The sequence below is a fragment of the Schistocerca cancellata genome, chromosome 4, assembly GCF_023864275.1.
Source record: "Schistocerca cancellata isolate TAMUIC-IGC-003103 chromosome 4, iqSchCanc2.1, whole genome shotgun sequence".
Taxonomy (NCBI): Eukaryota; Metazoa; Arthropoda; class Insecta; order Orthoptera; family Acrididae; genus Schistocerca; species Schistocerca cancellata.
Genome location: NC_064629.1, coordinates 810,925,609 through 810,943,757, shown reverse-complemented (window position 1 = coordinate 810,943,757; position 18,149 = coordinate 810,925,609). Strand labels below are relative to the sequence as shown.

The 18,149-nt window shown below is 40.9% G+C and overlaps 1 protein-coding gene across 1 annotated transcript in view; it reads right to left on the bottom strand.

The window, feature by feature from the left end:
- The window catches only part of LOC126184778 (protein FAM107B), a 200,308-nt gene extending 182,410 nt beyond the window's left edge, over positions 1 to 17,898 (bottom strand). The window contains exon 1 of the mRNA XM_049927336.1: positions 17,692 to 17,898. The gene's annotated coding sequence lies outside the window, so the exon portion shown is untranslated. The remainder of the gene's footprint in view (positions 1 to 17,691) is intronic.
- Positions 17,899 to 18,149: the final 251 nt, after the last annotated feature.

Genomic DNA, 18,149 nt, shown 5'->3' with positions numbered 1-18,149 from the left:
GCGAGTCCAGTGTGCTAACCATCCATGCATGGTTTTGTCTCCCAGTTGTAATGGAAGAAACTAATCTTCTGGTGAAATCTGTGCAGGACAGCTTTTAGTATAACAGTCTACAAGTTCTAGGTGCGAGTAAAGACGACAACGAAGCGGCTGATCATGTGTTCCTACGCCTCTCCTACGTCGCTATTGAGGGCAATGCTATTTTAGCTACTCGGGCAAGCACAGTCCTTGCCTGGCTTGAGTAATCAAAACAGTTTCATTCAATATGTTGGGAATGCTTTTGTTTCTTATATGAAGTTAGAAAGACCTTGGAGGGTTTCTTCCTCACTTCCGGTGAGTGCCGTCTACGAGTTCTAACTGATCTTGCCGTGACCTGACGACCTCTCTCATGCTGCAGACACGACGGAATCCGTTCCCATACTGAGAAAGGGTGGCTGTAAGTTCGTCATTGACAGAAATTCAGTTCCAACGGCCGCTCTCAGCGACCACTCAGTGACTACGGAAAGCCGGATCTTGGCCAGTGGCGACAGTAATTCAAATGGTAAGCTCCGCTAATGGTTTTTAATACTATTTCACAACCCAGGTTGATAAGCCATGATAGGTGCTCTCTGTGACACAAGCTTAACGATGTCGCTGGCGCATGCCGAGTGTTTACGGTAATAGTGGACTGTCGGCACTGACTATTCCACAGTTCTAGAACCCTTAGTGCACGTAGCCCGTACCCAGCCAAAAGCGTGCCGAGTTCCTGGAGATGCTTGCCATTTGGCACGACCGAGACTGCACGTTCAGCTTACGGAATGCTACGGACGTGGCGAGCATTGCCTGCCATGTGTTTTGGAGGATTATCGGCGCAATGGGTGACCCCATTCTGCTCCCCTCCATGCTTTTCACTGGCCGCAGGACTGGTTGCAACGTTCATCCTTTGTATTCTCTTTAGCAGCTACCGGGGCATAAAATGTTATTGTGCACCTATTAGCAACACTTCACCAACAGCTTTATCACTAACAACAGCTTGTAAATTAAGTTAAATGTCGCCAGGATGCATGTGTTAGGCTGTTAGAAGGCCAACCGATGCTCGTAATTTTACACTAGAACACAAGACATGCCTTACGGCGAAAGATAAAGGAACGTACCGACCGAACTAAATTATTGCAGCCAAGTTTCTTGTGGGGCACATTGGCGGGAAAACTTAAGGTTCAGTGCCAAGGACTTCGACTACTATCTGTTGTGTGCCTTATTTGAGGTTATCCACCTCCTATTCATCATCATTCCTGCGCATCTCTCCGTCGTCGTCTAGGTACGGGTAACCATAGAGGGAAAGTTCGAACATAAGGCGCGTGATTGGGTTTCTCTTAGGGCAATAGCGACACGAGAGGGAAAAGGATTCACTGTGCATTCAGTCTGCATCCCTGGAGGAATCACGTCTGGTGAAGAGATCAGCCCCGGAAAGGGTTGCAGCCGAATGAAACATTTGCCTCACTTTGAGGCCAAAGTCGTCTCTCTGAGCCTATCCTCGTGTCGTTTTGAAGACTAGCGAAAGTGGCAAAGACAGAGAGCCTCATTTGTGGGGTCTCAGCACAGCAGTTGATTTGTAGCCTCGTTTCGAGGACTGACTGGGGTCATCTGCTTTGGAATCGACTGAAGAGAGTAAAGCAGACGCTTCGTTGGTTATGTGAATCTTCGACTTGCGCTATAGGGTAGAGCTGCACTAGATAGGTCAAGCGTGCATTTCATACTGGAAGCGGGCCATCGGGTGGAACTTGTTAACGTGACTTGCGTTCTCAGCACTCTCCAGTGGCCGTTGGTTTTATTTGCCTCGCAAACTACACTGTTTCTTTACGGAAATAGACGAGAGAAAAATATCTGCGTTAGCTCTGTTAACGACGGTCGATGACGAGCGGAGAAAATCGCCACGAACATACTGGATTCGTCGCTGCCTTGAAGAGCGAACTGTTAGTACAAGAACACTACATAATTCTGTACAACAAGCTGAGATACATATTAGTAGAAGTTATTCTAATTGCATTTTCATCCCATTGTCGGTTTTAAATTGAATCTAGTCAAAGTACAGTGCCTAATATGTCAGCTTGCGCACGAACTTCATCTGTATTCTCGATGTTTATTGAATACCAACACTCTGAAACAACGTACTCCATGACACAGATTTCGAGATGCGATTCTTAATATCATTCGAATGGAAGAGGCGACTGTTTTCGAAGCTGCGCACCATCAATGAAAAGAATACAAACATTAGCCAATTCATAGATACAGACATGCACTGAAGAGCCAAACAAACTAGCACGCCTGCCTAATATCCTGTAGGGCCCCCGCCAGCACGCAGAAGTGACGCAACATGACGCGCTGCAGGGAACTGACACCATGAATCCTGGAGGGTTGTCCATAAATCCGTATGAGTACGAGGGGATGGAGATCTCTTCAGAACAGTACGTTGCAAGGCATCCCAGATATGCTGAATAATGTTCATATCTGGGGAGTTTGGTGGCCAGCGGAAGTATTTATACTCAGAAGAGTCATTCTGTAGCAATTCTGGACGTGTGAGGTGTCCCATTGTTCTGCTGGAATTGCCCAAGTCCGTCGCAATGCACAATGGACATGAATGGATGCAGGTGATCAGACAGGATGCTTACGTACGTGTCACCTGCCAGAGTCGTATCTAGACGTATCAGGGGTCCCATATCACTGCACACGCCCCATCAGCTTGAACAGTCTCCTGCTGACATGCATGGTCCATGGATTCACTAGGTTGTCTACACTTGAAACGAGACTCGCCCGACCAGGCAACATCTTTCCAGACATCGACAGTCTAATGTCGCTGTTGACGGACACAGGCGAGGCGTAAAGAGCTTTGTGTCGTGCAACCATCAAGGGTACACGAGTGGGCCTTCGACTCCGAAAGCCCATATCGATGATGTTTCGTTGAATGGTTCGCACGCTGCCACTTGTTGATGGCCCAACACTGAAATCTGCAGCAATTTGTGGAAGGGTTGCACTTCTGTCACGTTGAACGATTCTCTTCAGTTGTCATTGGTCTCACTCTTGCAGGATCTTTTTCTGGCCGCAGCGATGTCGCAGATTTGATGTTTTACCGGATTCCTGATATTCACGGTACACTCGTGAAATGGTCGTACGGAAAAATCCCCACTTCATCGCTATCTCGGAGATGCTGTGTCCCTTCGCTCGTGCGCCGACTATAATACCACGCTCAACCTTGATAACCTGCCATTGTAGCAGCACTAACCGATCTAACAACTGTGCCAGACATTTGTTGTGTTATATAGGCGTTGCCGACCGCAGCGCCGTATCCTCCCTGTTTACATGCGTCTGTATTTCAATACGCATGCCTATACCAGAGTCTTTGGAGCTTCAGTGTATATATTTTACAGAATGTTTCATAATAGCAAATACGTCCACTTTGTATTGCAGCAAATACAGTACTTATAATAAACAATATCGACTTTTGAGATAAAACTGTTATTAAAGGTGTAAGAGTGACCCAGAATCTTTTCGAAAATAAAAGATGAAAAAACTTTGAAGAACGTGGACGCGAACCCGCTACCTTTCTCTTCACTAACTGGACCTCACAATGCTAAAAACTACGCTACTGCTTCGGCGTTAATACTGCTCCTCCGTGTATGACATACACTGCCTAAAGACTGTACTTACAAATGTTAGTATTTGATACTTAATATGCCGATTCTTCCAAAAAGAAGCGCTTTTGATCATCATTGTGCAGTAGCACTGAAACAGCACACTTTCGTTGCACACAATCTATGACACTAAATTAACTATTATCGATATGTATTTTCCTATCATTTTATAACAACAAATCATAGCTAAAAAGACGCGTTTTCGAGAGATTTGCTGATGCTTTGAAACAGCTTATATTCACACCACGTACTCTACCAGGAAAAAAAAAAAACATCAAATAGGCCTACAATGTTTAACGCCATACGATATGGCGGTTCTTATGTTCTGTTTCTGACGTGAAGCAATGTCGAACCTCATTGGCTATATTCCTCTTCAACGAGGTGAATATCTAACATGCCAGATTCTGTATTCCACGCTGAGCAGTATAGTGGAAAAGAATTCGACGTTGTAACGCCACCAGCTCTTCGTCAACGTTTCTCTGTGCAAGGTGTTCCAAACATTGGAACATACGGACGGTAAAGGATCCAAACTGAGTCTTCTGAGAAGAGGAACTAATGGCGGAAATTAATATTTCAGGTGAAAAAGGTCTTGAATGGCACATGTTTGTAATCTGCCAACACTGTCCGTCCAAAAAGCTCCGAGAAAGATTTTATTCCCGGCGCTTAAGCGACGGCTGCACAATAAGAACGGTGGCAGCTTGAACTAACAATTGCAAACGGCAGATGTGCATTCGACCAGTCAGTTGTGAGCAGGCACTGTTACGTAGCGGACGTTCGGCCGTAATGTGCCAGTCTTGGGTCACAATTCGCAATGGAACAACATTTCTAAATCAAGTGTTCGAGGCATTCTCCAGAATGTTTTGAAGAAGAGAGAAGTGCGTGTAAAGTTCGTCCCACACACCATGACTCCCGAACAAAAACGCCTGGCGCGACATGATTGAAATGCAAAATGTGGGCAATTCTTTTTGGAAATAATCATCACGGGTGACAAGACTCGGTACTGTCAATACGTACCTACCACAAAACGATAAAATGTAGAAATGCACGTGAAGGGTCAACCTTTTGACGACATAATCGACATTCAAGTCAATGTGACGCGCGAGTTGAACAACATCCCAAAGCTCTTTTCTGACAGTTTCATATGTTCGTATGAGATTCTGTGCATTGTGCTCATACTCAAGAGGTGGGAGACAATGTAGAACACCTGAAGCATTAAATCGCCATCTTAACTATTCTCTATTTTTTATTAGTCCAGTTTTGGAACTTCATGGACTGACGACGTATGTTTCATAACAAACAACTGCCTGCCGTATCTACGTGTTACCTTTAAAACAACACACCAACGTCTGTGACGTGGCCACGGCGGAGTTAAACCCTGTTTACAGCTAATAGCTTATTGTCTAAAATGGAGCATCGCCCATTACAAGAACTTGTGTAGACATGTATTGTGTGCTACAGCAGGATGTAGTACATGGAAAACAGAACGAAAGTACAGAGAAAAATTCATCCCACTGGAAGTAATTATCTCCGCGGAAAGAACTTGCAAGAAACTAGGTTGTTCAAGCCCACAGAAAGCTGGTCAGGGTTCTCGACAAACCATAGGAATCTTTGACGAGATTGTGCTGGATCGTGGAGCAGAATTCAGTCAATAAATACCCGCTAACTAGACCATGAAACACTTGCTTCGAAGAATATAGTGTGGAAAGTACTGGCACGGCTGTTTGTCTGTCATAACCAACGTTTGGAAGGAATGGGCTCAAATAATTGTGAACACAATTTTCAGAGTGGAACTTCCTGGTATATTAAAACTATGTGCTGGACCGAGAATCGAACTAGGAACCTCTGCCCTTCGCGGGCAAGTGCTCTACTAATTGAGCTGCCCGAGCACGACTCACGGCATGTCATCACAGCTTCAATTCTGCCAGTACCTCGTCTCCTACCTTCCTAAGTTCACACAAGCTTTTCTGAAGTCGTGCTTGGGTAGCTCAGTTGGTAGAGCACTTGCCCGCAAGGGCAAATGTCCCAAGTTTGAGTCTCGGTACGGCACACAGTTTTAATTTTCCATGAAGTTTCACATCAACTCACACTCTGCTGCAGAGTGAAAACTTTCATTCTCGAATTTTCAGAGAATTTCGATGGAGTATGTTGCAATTCAGAGCGCGGTCGTCGCTTTGAACAGCTGCTATACGCGGAAGTTGTTGCTATAGGAGGTAAGTTGTTTACGACAATAAAAACTAATAACCTTTTTTTCGACCTTCAGTTACTTATCTCAAAAACATTCAATTTAGGATGCTCTGGAATCTGTATAAACGTAGCCCTAAAAATCTTGGGTCACGCGGTATGAAACATTTTCCAGATTTTTCAGCAAAATTATCAGGTTGTTCGTTGACGATGGTGCTATCCGTAGGAAAGTAATGTTGCTGGATGACCTTGTGACAATATTGAACGACCCGGCCAATATTTCCACTTAGTGTTTCCCATGGCAGTTCTCATCGAATGAGCACAAATGCAAGTAAAAAGCATTCAAACAGGAGAATGAACCAGACAGTATTCAACTGAAACTTACCAGTGGTAAACATCTGACTCCTGACACACAATTTTACAAATCTAATGGTAATATTACGAACCTATATGGCATTGAACAGAAACGTTAAATCTGTGGTAAGAAAACTGAATGGAAGATCCAGGTTTTTGTGGCGAGGATTCCGGGAACTTACGGTTCATTTGTTAAGTAAACCACACACAAGTGGCTAACGCGAACTACTGAAGTGTGCCGCTCAAGTATTTGAAGTCCTTATCAAGTTGGCCAGACGGCAGGCATTGTTAGGCTTCACTGTCACTTCAGTGATACATGTCACAACAAGTTGCTCGGTGAAGTTAAACGAAATTGGTTATACGGGAAAGAAAATGTGTGTACGCCTGATTTATGCCATAAGGATAGCCGGCGGCTCTACTCACATGTGACTCATGACTCGCTTCTGCCTGTTTCAGTCGTCATTTGCCTGAGGCTGTCTACAATATAAGCTTGTCTGTAAATGTTAGTTGCAGCGATAGGGCACGTAAATGCATGCGAAATAAATGGAAAATGGATATTTGTGCTCTGGAGTATAGTCTTATGCCGACAGCAGTTCTCGAAGAAGAGTTGGTTAAGACACACTGTGAATATGGCCAGCATTTGGGTCTCGTCGGAAAAACTCGAAACTAAGTGACATTATGGGCTGACTACACAGGCAGTCATTAAAAGCTAGAGCCAACAACTAGGATGATGGGTTAGGGTGCAGCCAAATGACGAAACACAAGACTATCCAGGAGCACTTTTAACAATGCTTCGGGAAAAAGCAAAGGAAAATGAAAATATACGCTCTAGTAAAGGAAAGAAATAATAGTTACAAATACTTATAGAAGTTAAGGATACTATTTACGCCTCTTGGCTCATGCACGAGGCTTGGTTCCATCTGTGAAGATATACCTTCACTCAAATGTTGCTTAAGGAAAGTCCAATCGTGATACATTGCGTTAAAATAATTACAGAGGAGTGAAATGTCACAGCCGTGCATATCTACTTCTACCTAATTGCATATGTGAGAATATTTAGTATCCTTATACATCAAATCAACGACAAAAAAATGCCGAGTAGTAAGAAAGTGGTGAGATGTCTCTTACATCAAGCGCTAGGATGGAGAGAAGGCGGAACCCTGTCACAGCATCATTTCAGAGAGATTTTGGCCAGTGGACTCCTTGAGACGTCGTCCTATGATTCTATGTGAAGGTAAATATTGAGAATGATCTTGAATACGTTGTAGCGGCTTCATCATCATCTCAATATAAATGGTTGCGACTTCCAGTATAATACAAAATTTCGTTTAGATATTTACATCGATGTTACAACCAGTATTTGTGATTAATAAGGAGAGTCAACTCTCCAGTAAAAAGATTATTACGTGAAAACACTGTATCTTGTGAAATAATTATCACCTGAAAAGATATCGCTAATAGTATACTTTCCATGTGTCCAAAGACAGAAAAAAATCATGAATATAATTTCCGCAAAGAAAAAATATGAGATTGCCTAAGCATGAATGCTTTGTCAGCGAACAGCACTGAGGAAATCTTCGATTTATCAGACATGAAGCACCGTTTCGTCAAATTTCGCACTCGTCATATCAGGGAATCTGTCAAAACGTGGTTTCAAGCTGGCACTGTTACTCGGCTGATGACTCGAGGAGATTTCGCGGTGAACCTTATTTACTAAGGCAACGAAGGAAATTATTCTGCCGAACCGCACGCAATAGGAACTCAATTGACCATACGCAAGAAAATGGAAGCTCCTCACATTTTCCAATGGAACGGAGCGGAGCTCCTTGTTATTAAAGGGCAGTTATTTTTTATTTACAAATTTTTCGGTTTATTTAGCTTGACCAGATTAGGAACTTCAAGCTCTCGTGGATCGTACCAGGAACTGTGGGTGTCAAAATCTTAATTTCTCAAGCTTCCCAGTTTATATTAATCTTTGTAACTCAATCTGGGGAAGGTAAACACTACAGTGCCAATTGCCAGAATACATATAATCACATAATTAATTAATTGTACAGTAAGTGCCAGACTGAAAATTCAGACGTTTGAGGTTAGATCCTCAGATGGTCTCAGGATATTTTTCTGTCACTTGTTGCTTCTTTCACCACTGACAATTTGTGAGAAAATTGCCAAACTGCGCCGTTGTTAGAAGCTAAACCATAATAATAATGACCAGAACCTGTTCCATAACACAGGCGACGTATGTCCTCCTCCCTCCTCCAGTATACTTTTACCTGTGTTAGTTTTCCTTACTAACGATACGCCTTGTACAGAAATTTTGCACACGCTCAGCTTGGCGCCCAAAGCGGTCGTTTGTGTCGCTTGGGCCCTAGCCAACCGACTAATAACATACCAGCACTGACAAAACGCAGTCTGAGAAGGGATTGAGACAGGATTGTAGCCTATCCATAATGTTATTCAATTATTTGATGAAGAAGTAAAGGACCACCAAGGCAAAATTTGGAAGGGGAATTAAGAATCATGGAGAAGAAATGAAAATTTTGTGGTTTGTCGATGACATTCTAATTCCATCAGAGACGGCATATGACTGAGGAGCGTGCACGGAAAGGATATTTTCTTCAAAAGAGGTAATATTATGAATATCTACAAAAAAGTAAAACAAGAGTAATTGAATGTAGTCGAATTAAATCGGGCGATGTCGAGGCAATCAGATTAGAAAATTATGCACTAAAAGTAGTCTACGAGTTTTGTTATTTTGGCAGCGAAATAACTGACGATGGCTGAAGCTGGAGAGGATATAAAATGAATAGTGACAATAGCAAGGCAAACTTTTCTGAAAAAGAGAACTTTTGAGAGGAAGTATTTTCTCGAGGTATTTGTCTGGAACATAGCCTTGTACGGATGTGAAACGTGGATGGTAAAGAATTCAGACAAGAAGAAAATTGAAGCTTTTGATACGTGGTTTAACACCAGAATGATGAATATCTCAGGGACGCATCGAGGAACTAAGGAAGAAAAAAGAAATTTATAGGATAATCAGACAAAGAAGGTATCGGTTGAAAGGATACATCCTGGGACGTCAAGGAATTGTCACTTGGATAATGGCTGGAAATGTGTATGTGTGTGTGTGTGGGGGGGGGGGGGAAGAATTTTAGAAGGCGTTAATATGACTACAGTAAGTAGTTTCAAATGGGTGCAGGTTGCAGTAGTTACGCGGAGATGAAGAGGCTATACATGATAGACTACCTACATCAAGGCATTCTTAATACTGAACACAACAGGTCTACAAAGAAATGTCCAGATGTAACTAAGGAAGATTTAAATCAGCTAGACTATCGCAACCTCTACGGTATAAATGAGGGATTACAGGATCGGATTGTAGTAACAAAAGAGTTTCATGTTCCAAAACGCATATAGTACAAACAAATTGCGATTTTTTGTTTTAGTAATTATTTGTTGTAAGACAAGGAAGCAAACAATCATCCACAGACAATATTTTTGTGCGAGACATCAGTATTCACAAAGCTGATATGTGAGGTTCAAATTTTATGCGCAGTCCCGTTCGCATGCAAGAATTGACACTGACATGCATTTTAACACCCTTAATAGGATCTCATTTCTTCTTTGTGGGCTGCTTTTATTGAGTTTCGTCATACAACTGTGGCGATAAATGCTTTATCCATGTTACTTCTTGTGTCAAACTGGATTAAAAAAAAAAAAATGTTCCGGGAAAGTCTCTGCAGTCCAGAGAACTTAAAATGATAGCACGTACCTTCGACCATAAATATAATAGATTGGCCCTGACGTCATTTTCGTGGCTCCAACATCTCTGGGCTAAAGTCACATGAATGTTGGCAAAACATGGTTGTTTCGTGTTGCGCTTATGGCTGTACTCAGCGTTTTGTCGGGGGACATGGCATTACATTTCACGTGTAAGTGTTTCTATGATGGTGCAGATGCGTTTATTGAAATCTGCTGAAGTGACTTTTATATGTTTTTTACACTTGGAATAGAGTATCACGTAAATTTAAGTGTTGAAAGTGATGCCTGTAAAGTCAGACTCATATTACATTTTGGAAAGTATCTGTGATAATTCGGTTACAGAAGTAAGCATAACTGTTTCTCGTTCCTACTCATAGATTCCCTAAGGATTAAACCGAAGGCAACTTTGGATACAGGCCTTGAAACGTAAAAACTTTAAGCCATCTGCACATACGCGCCTTTTTGTATACACAAGTGAGATTATAATAAGGTAAGAGCACCTATAGTCGACACATGAAGAGAATTTTTTTCTACCTTCTAATACTATTAAATAAATGTAGGCTCCAAAATTATTTTCTGAAACTTCAAAGTCTCACCTTTCATCTAAAATATTTTTTAAAACTGATAGTTTAAACTTTTGTAAAAATAGTAGGAACTGAACTTTTGAAGTGCACCTAAAATTGATACTCTAAAATGGACCTGCTCCTAAAGTCGACAATTTTGGCACCTATAGTTGACATAATTCCCATATCCCATTTTCTTTTATAAGTGACTAGAGCTCAAAACGCGGGGAATCCAATATTTAAAGTTTAGACACGAGCCCACTCTTACTGTTTAAAAGAATTTTAACGACATTTTACTTTAATTGACAGTTTATAGTAATTTCGTCCCGCTGCCTACCAGAGGGGCGTTCGATGTATTTGTTATTTGATTTTATAAATGGTGCTATGAACAAATCCAGGTCAAATGCAGTTCTGACATAATTTTTCGCAAATAAAAATGTAATTTTTGTTGGAGGCGTTTGGCAGTCAATTGTTAAATGTGGGTAAAATACGATACATACAGACCGCTGAATTGAAATCCCGCCATGTTTTGCCAACAGTCACGTGGTTTATGTTGGAACCACACCAGCCCTATAGCTTCTGCACAGCAAGGCCAGTCTACTAGTATCTATGGTCGAAGGCACGTACTTTAATTTAAAGCATCTTTAAAGAGCTCCCTCTCGTTGTACTTTCTGCAGTAGATCTAAACACTGAACATGAAAATAATAAATAGACTACATAGATAACCCAGTTTCTTCAGAACATTTCATTAGGAAACTTGTGCAGGCAACATTATTGTCTGCACGCACAAGTTGATTCTCTGTCTTGGATTTCTCACCGCGCTTACTTCAGCATCCCGCCGTAAGGTGAGATCACACGCTACTACGCTGATTCTGGATATTCCACGGAGGAGCGTTCTCGGATCACTATCGGAAAGATAAAAAGATCTGTCAGAATTTAAGAAGGAACACCAAAACGTCACAGACCAACGGAAACGAGAGCAAACATATTCTTACACCATTATCACCACCAGTATCAGCTTCTTGAGTGTGCAGCTATGGGATGCCACCAATGTACCGTACCGCAGTCAGTCACTGGCAGAGTCTTCTAACAATACTCAAACGGGCTGAACAAACGCATAGGGATGTTTTTGAAACTAACAGTCATAAGTGTAGAGTATAATTTCAGTAATGCTAGCGTCTCGAAATTTCGTTATGTGAAGGTCGTAAGTCACTGGTAAAAGTAGCATACTAACTATACAACTTCTTATCGATATCGCAAGTTTAATTTTAATTCGTGAAATTAGTACACCAAATATCCAAAACTTCACCGTACCTGACGAGAACTATAGTGGCGTATTTGCCGACGAAAAACGCAGCTAGCAAACTTAAAGGTCATGTATCAACTCCCCCATGCATGGAAAATATTCTTAACACTCTCTCCACTTTCCCTTAGAGATAAAAGTATTTTAATTAACTCTTCTAAGCAATATTGTAACAGGGCGTGCGTGCTTGTTACGTTGGGGGGAGGGGGGGCGGAGGAGAGAGGGGCAACAGAAGTACATACCTGGTGAACCAGAACACCGGCAGACTTTCAGATGTGGTAATATGGACCAATAAAACAAAAAAGTCTAGTAAACTTGGGTTCTGACCTGCATACCGTATGAGAGATGAGTACTTGCTAACCTTCGGTACAGCGAAACGCATCCCTTCTAATGAACAGGTGCCCATAGCTCTTAAGATATTAATTTTACAGCCCGTGACCACTAGACTTCGTTCAGACAACCGTAAACATGAAATTGCAGGTAACAAAGGAGGTACATTGGAAATTAATGTTAGATTCAGTCACTGGCGACAAAAGATTGGAGGAAGTTAGAAGAGATTGTTGCTAAATATAATATTTATACGAACGGATTACTAGCACTCATGTCCGTAACTGAGGACGCCAGCTTTATGGTGGGTGTAAATCCATCACCAATATACAAAGGGAGCAAAATCTTTAATCACGAGACGGGCTATAACACCTGACTTAAATCTCAAGCCATGCCGCAGTATGGTGAGCGCATTGATATAGTCTATGATGATCCGTCAGTCGAATCGGGACTTTAATCTCGGTGGTCCCCTTGAGCTGTTAGAGATCAAATAGGCTACGTGCTGGCACTTCTCGAGCTGTTATGCTGAAATGTAACTCCAGAATTGTGATGAATAGAGTGTATGAATCTGGAAACTAAAATGCCACTGATTTAGTAGTTGCTTGGAAACCAAACGCAATACTCGTAGCAGCATCATTGCTCGTATAGCAAAAAGCTTTAAAAATGCTCGCTGGAACACGGTCCTGAGCCGTCGATAACTAAACAAGGAACGAAGGAGTACGGCGATTGCGTACGAGTCGGAAAATGGACCCCTTTCTGAAAGGCTTACAGTTTGCTAAGGTTATGGCAAAATATACATTAGGCAGCAACTTATGTTTCTACATTCACTGTAAAGCATCATAGCATACAGAGAATAGAACACTGACAATATTTTAGTCTTTAGAAAGGACTCGTTTCGTTAAAAGTGTTGAAAATCGGCTTTACGACTAATGTCCCATCAAGTTGGAAAACAACACGTCTATATTTAACGGCGAAAATAACATGCACATTTTTTTTCTTTTTCTTCGCCGTAGAGTCGCTTCTGAAACTAGTAGTGCTCGAATCTAAAGCCACTGTCACTGGAAAATGGTGCGCAGAATAATGCTTGCCACAAGTCGTGTAAAGCTTTCCAAGAGAAAAGTCCAATAGCTGCTTTCTTCCTTAGCAATAATGCTCCACCAGATGAGTAAAAACACTTGTACTAAGAAACTACAGAACTGAAGAATAATGTTACTGTCCCGTCGACGGCGAGGCCATTTAGCTAGTAGCTGCACCTTTCGAGCACATTTCCTGCTGCCACAATCTTGCGCCGTCTTTGTATTACTTCCACAAGGAAAGAGAGAACTGAATGGATATTCTGTCTATGGATGAAGACCTCTTACTGGCGTAGAATGATGGACGTCTCTAGCTGCTGGACGACAATTGTTTCAAAAGACAAAGTAAATGAGCAAGTGTCGAGGAAATTGTTTTGAAAAGTATTACAACATATTTGTGGAAAATCATCCTTTTTTTTCTTCTTCAAACTAAATGAACATACTGAGACCTCCTCCTCTACTTTTCTACTCTTCCTCTCAGTTTCGCATCCCAGCACCGGAGAGATAATTAGATTTACACTAAACTTCGCCCAACAATATTTCAAATATCTAATCTTAATTCAAAATAATATATTCTGCAGTTGTCAAAACTAAACTGGGTGAATGCTGGGTATTTATAAAAATTCGACTGTAAGATAAAGATTACAAACCTGTTTCAGATGAGCTTTCCCAATAATCTTTCAAGAAAGTGAACATGACTTATAACTTCCTTAACAGAAACAATCTGCTAGTTTTATCCATATTTTGCAGTTGCGGATGTGACAGCATTCAAAATACAGAACGTATAAATAATGTCTTCAGTCACCATTTTTCGTGTTTTACTGAATCACACGATGCTTTCTCACCATGAGAGTCCATCCTCCCCCATGAACCGTGGACCATGCCGTGTTGGGGGTGGCTTGTACAGTAACCAGATGGCAGTTCCAAAGGTCGAGATTCATGAAAAGGAAGCAGTGGTTGAGAAAAGGGTGAGACGTTATTCAATCTGTAGACTGAGCAAGCAGCCAAGAAATCCAAAGCAAAATTTGGAGAAGAAAAGTTCAGGGAAAAAGAATAAAAACTTGGTGGTTTGCCGATGATATTGCAATTCTGTCAGAGACAGAAAAGGAAATAGAAGAGCAGTTGAAAGGAATAGGTAGTCACTTCAAAGCAGGATATACGATTAAGATAAAAAAACCAAAGCAAGGGAAATGGAATGTAGTCGAATTAAGTCAGGAGGAGATGAGGGAATGAGATTTGGAAATGAGACATTAAAAGTAGTAGATGAGCTTTGGTAGTTGGCCAGCCAAACAACTGATGGGGAACGAAATGGAGAGGATATAAATTGCCGAGTGGCAATAGCAAGTAAGGCGTTTCTGAGGAGGCAAAATTTGTCAGCATGGAATATAGATGTAAGCGTAGGCTTTCGCGGCCGTTGACACTATCAATAAAACTCTTCTAGGCTGCTGACCGCATTGTCAATCTACAAAATCTACGTTTCGGTCACTTGCAATAATGACAGACACGTGTCGGACAATTTTATATATTGACAATGCGGTCAACAGCCCAGAAGACTTTATTGACCGTAGAATATATAGTTGTACGGAAGTGAAACATGGACGATCAACAGTAGACAAGAATGGAATAGCTTTTGAAATGTGGCGCTACAGAAAAATAATGAAGATTACACAGGTAGATGATATAACAAATGACGAGATACTGAACAGAATTGGGGCGGACAGAAATTTGTGGCACTGCTTGACTAAAAGAAGGTATCGATTGATAGAATAAATTCTGAGACGTCAAGGAAACGTCCGTTTAGTACTGGGGATATATATATATATATATATATATATATATATATATATATATATAGAGAGAGAGAGAGAGAGAGAGAGAGAGAGAGAGAAGGGGGTGTAAAAATTGAAAAGTGAGACAAATACAGAAACCATCTTCAAATGGATGTAGGTTGCAGTAGTTATTCGGGAATGATGAGGCCCTTGCAGGATAGAGTACCATGGAGGCCTCCATCAAATCAACCTTTGGACTGAAGATGACAACAATGGGTCCAGCGTCAGGCGCAAATCGTTTTAACACATTATTTTCTTCTGATCTTGAGTGAGGTTGTGCGAAATGTATATCCCTGTTGCGAGAAGGATGGATGACACGTTTCGAAATTCGCGGATCAAATAATGGAATATGCGATGAGAAACTGAAAAGCTTACCAAAAAATAAAAGAAGAACAAAGTTGACGTTTTAATATTCTTCCTGAACTTTTCGGTAAGTTTTTGATTGTTTGTCATCACATTTTCCGTTGTTTGATCGGCGAATTTCAAAACTTAACATATAACTTCCTCTCAATAGGAACATACATTTCGCATCACCTGATTATGGATCCATAGGGTCCAAAATGCATCGGGCGATTCAATAACACATGAAAAAATTGTGACAGAACGCATTATTATCAATACTTTCTGCAAATATTGAACCGTAACTGACTCCATGACGCACGAGTACATTTTGACACTCTTCGGCAAATGATAGTTGCCTCCATAAGGTGAGAGGGTCAGTACCGGTATATTAAAATGCCATGGGAAAGGTGAACGTGAAGCCACAAAACATTTTGTTTATTTGGGTTGGAAAATTTATCTGGATACTCACCCAGCTAAAATTTTATTGCTGCTCAAAATGAGTGATCTGACTACTCAAGTGAAATGAATAAAAATGCTACACCACAAATTTCATTATTCAACTTCTGGGTTGATTCAAATGTATCACCAAAACTAATGCGCCAAACAGCACTAAAAATTTAGACTAAGATCTAAACTACAGAAAACTTTAGTAGGTTTAAACTGAAGGATATAATATACCGCCATGGGAAATAAATACTCCAGAAGCAAAGGGATAACATTCACACGTAAGTATTTAACTCATTGTGAAGGACGAGGCAACCATTTTCTGGTCTAACTACTTCAGGAACTACCCCAACATCTGCGTTATTGATAGTGCTCGGAAAGGTAATGGGTTGTGCATTGTTGAACGAGCCAAATCAGTTCTTTTCTGAAAATATTTACAGAATCTGCGGAAAACCTAAACCAGGAACTCCAGGCGAGGATTTAAACAACACACTTCGTACAGACATGTGCAGTGTCTTAACCAACGAGTCAACTCATTCGGCATGAAATGTCACGCATCTCACTGGTAAATGAAATAAAATCAGAGTTGTATGACTACATTTGCATCTTTTAACCGCAGACATAAGCAAGCATCAAACTGGACAAAGGAGTTTGTATGATAGGAGATGCTAATACATGAATTTATTTATTTGTACTCATCCATTTTCTTACTGCTTGTTACACAATACCCAAAAAATTCAGATGTATCAGAATGTGAGACGAGAATACAGACAAGTCACAAGAAGCAAACAGGTGCTAAGAAATGCGTTACATATGTGAACTCCCAGTTGCATTATTAGCTACAGATTTTTAAAGAAGAGTGCAGGCAAAAGAAACAAGCAACAGGATAGAATTGTCAAACAAGATAGTGATTCTGCCTACAATGCCAATCGACAGCATCGTTTAGAAAGAGAGCAGATCACTTTACATCAACCGATCACAATATTCTGCAAGCAACACCAAATAGTTGATCATAAACCAAGCGCCGAAGTTCACATAGGAAGTTCTTAACGCAGCATATTCCTGGTGGTCAAGGCAATACTGTATCTGACTATTGCGCTACATTTTATCATGTCATATTGGTTGCTAAATGTATACAGTCACACTTCATGTTGCATATGGCCAGTTCGAAATGCCAACAATGTAGTTCCATAAATACTTTCCATAATGTTTCTGGTAAGAAAGCTGTCTACGACAATTCATAAACATAATATTTTTCGTCACTATACAAGTATACATGTCATTTTATAAACAAAGCACGATTATATTCAGTTTCTAAATTTAACGGAATTTGACCAAACAAAAATTCGAATAAAATGCTTGTCTCAGAGTTATAATGGACTGCTGATTCCAATGATTTCACAGAAAATCTGTAACAGATTCCAGTGACTAAACGGTAATCAGAAGTCTCACTTTTGCCGTATAAATATTGAATACAAAGATTACAGTGAAAACTTGAATTTGTATTCAAATGCGTAAGTGCAAAGTAAAGCCTCTCATTGAGGCTCAATTCCGTAATATATTGTGTCAAGAAAATATATGCCATTTTTAAAACAATGTTACGTTCTAGCCCGACGCTTCATCCTTGCCGGCGAAATTTTACGTCAGGAGTTAAACAAAGAGTCGAATTTCGGAAGCTGCGTGTCAAAATATGTGTTTGCTCCCTATTTCATTAATGAGCAGCGACGATTTACTTATTTTGGTGGCTAAGAGTGATCAAAATGTATTTCAAGCAGACAACGAATGCACAGAGTCACATCAAGCCGTCACATATCATTCGCTTTTTGAGAATAATTATATGTAACGTACCTCACAAACTGCTGTTCAGGAACGACATTCCTGGCCTAATTTCGTACGCTAGTACACTGGTTATTAAAGCGATACGCAGAAGCCACAGGATCAGAGTAACTGACTAATTCATACAGAGCGAGTGAACGAGCGTTCCCACTGACCAAATCAAAACACACGCTCCCTCTCCTCCAGGTACAGTAAACAACACAAACACAAATGCGCCCTCTTCAGTGTTGATCGAGAGTACGTTTCGAGCGTCGACACAATCTTCGACTTTACTATCGAACCATGGATATTCACATCTGTCGTTGCGATAGTAATCACAAACGCTGTTAAAAAAAGATAAAAAGTCATTAGTCAAGCAAATATACTTTTGGATTTAATTTTAAATCAACGCTAGTTAATCCCGATTGATTAAGAAATATTCTCTTCAAGGATTAACTGACTCGCATACTTCAGTCCTCGAGAATGCAACT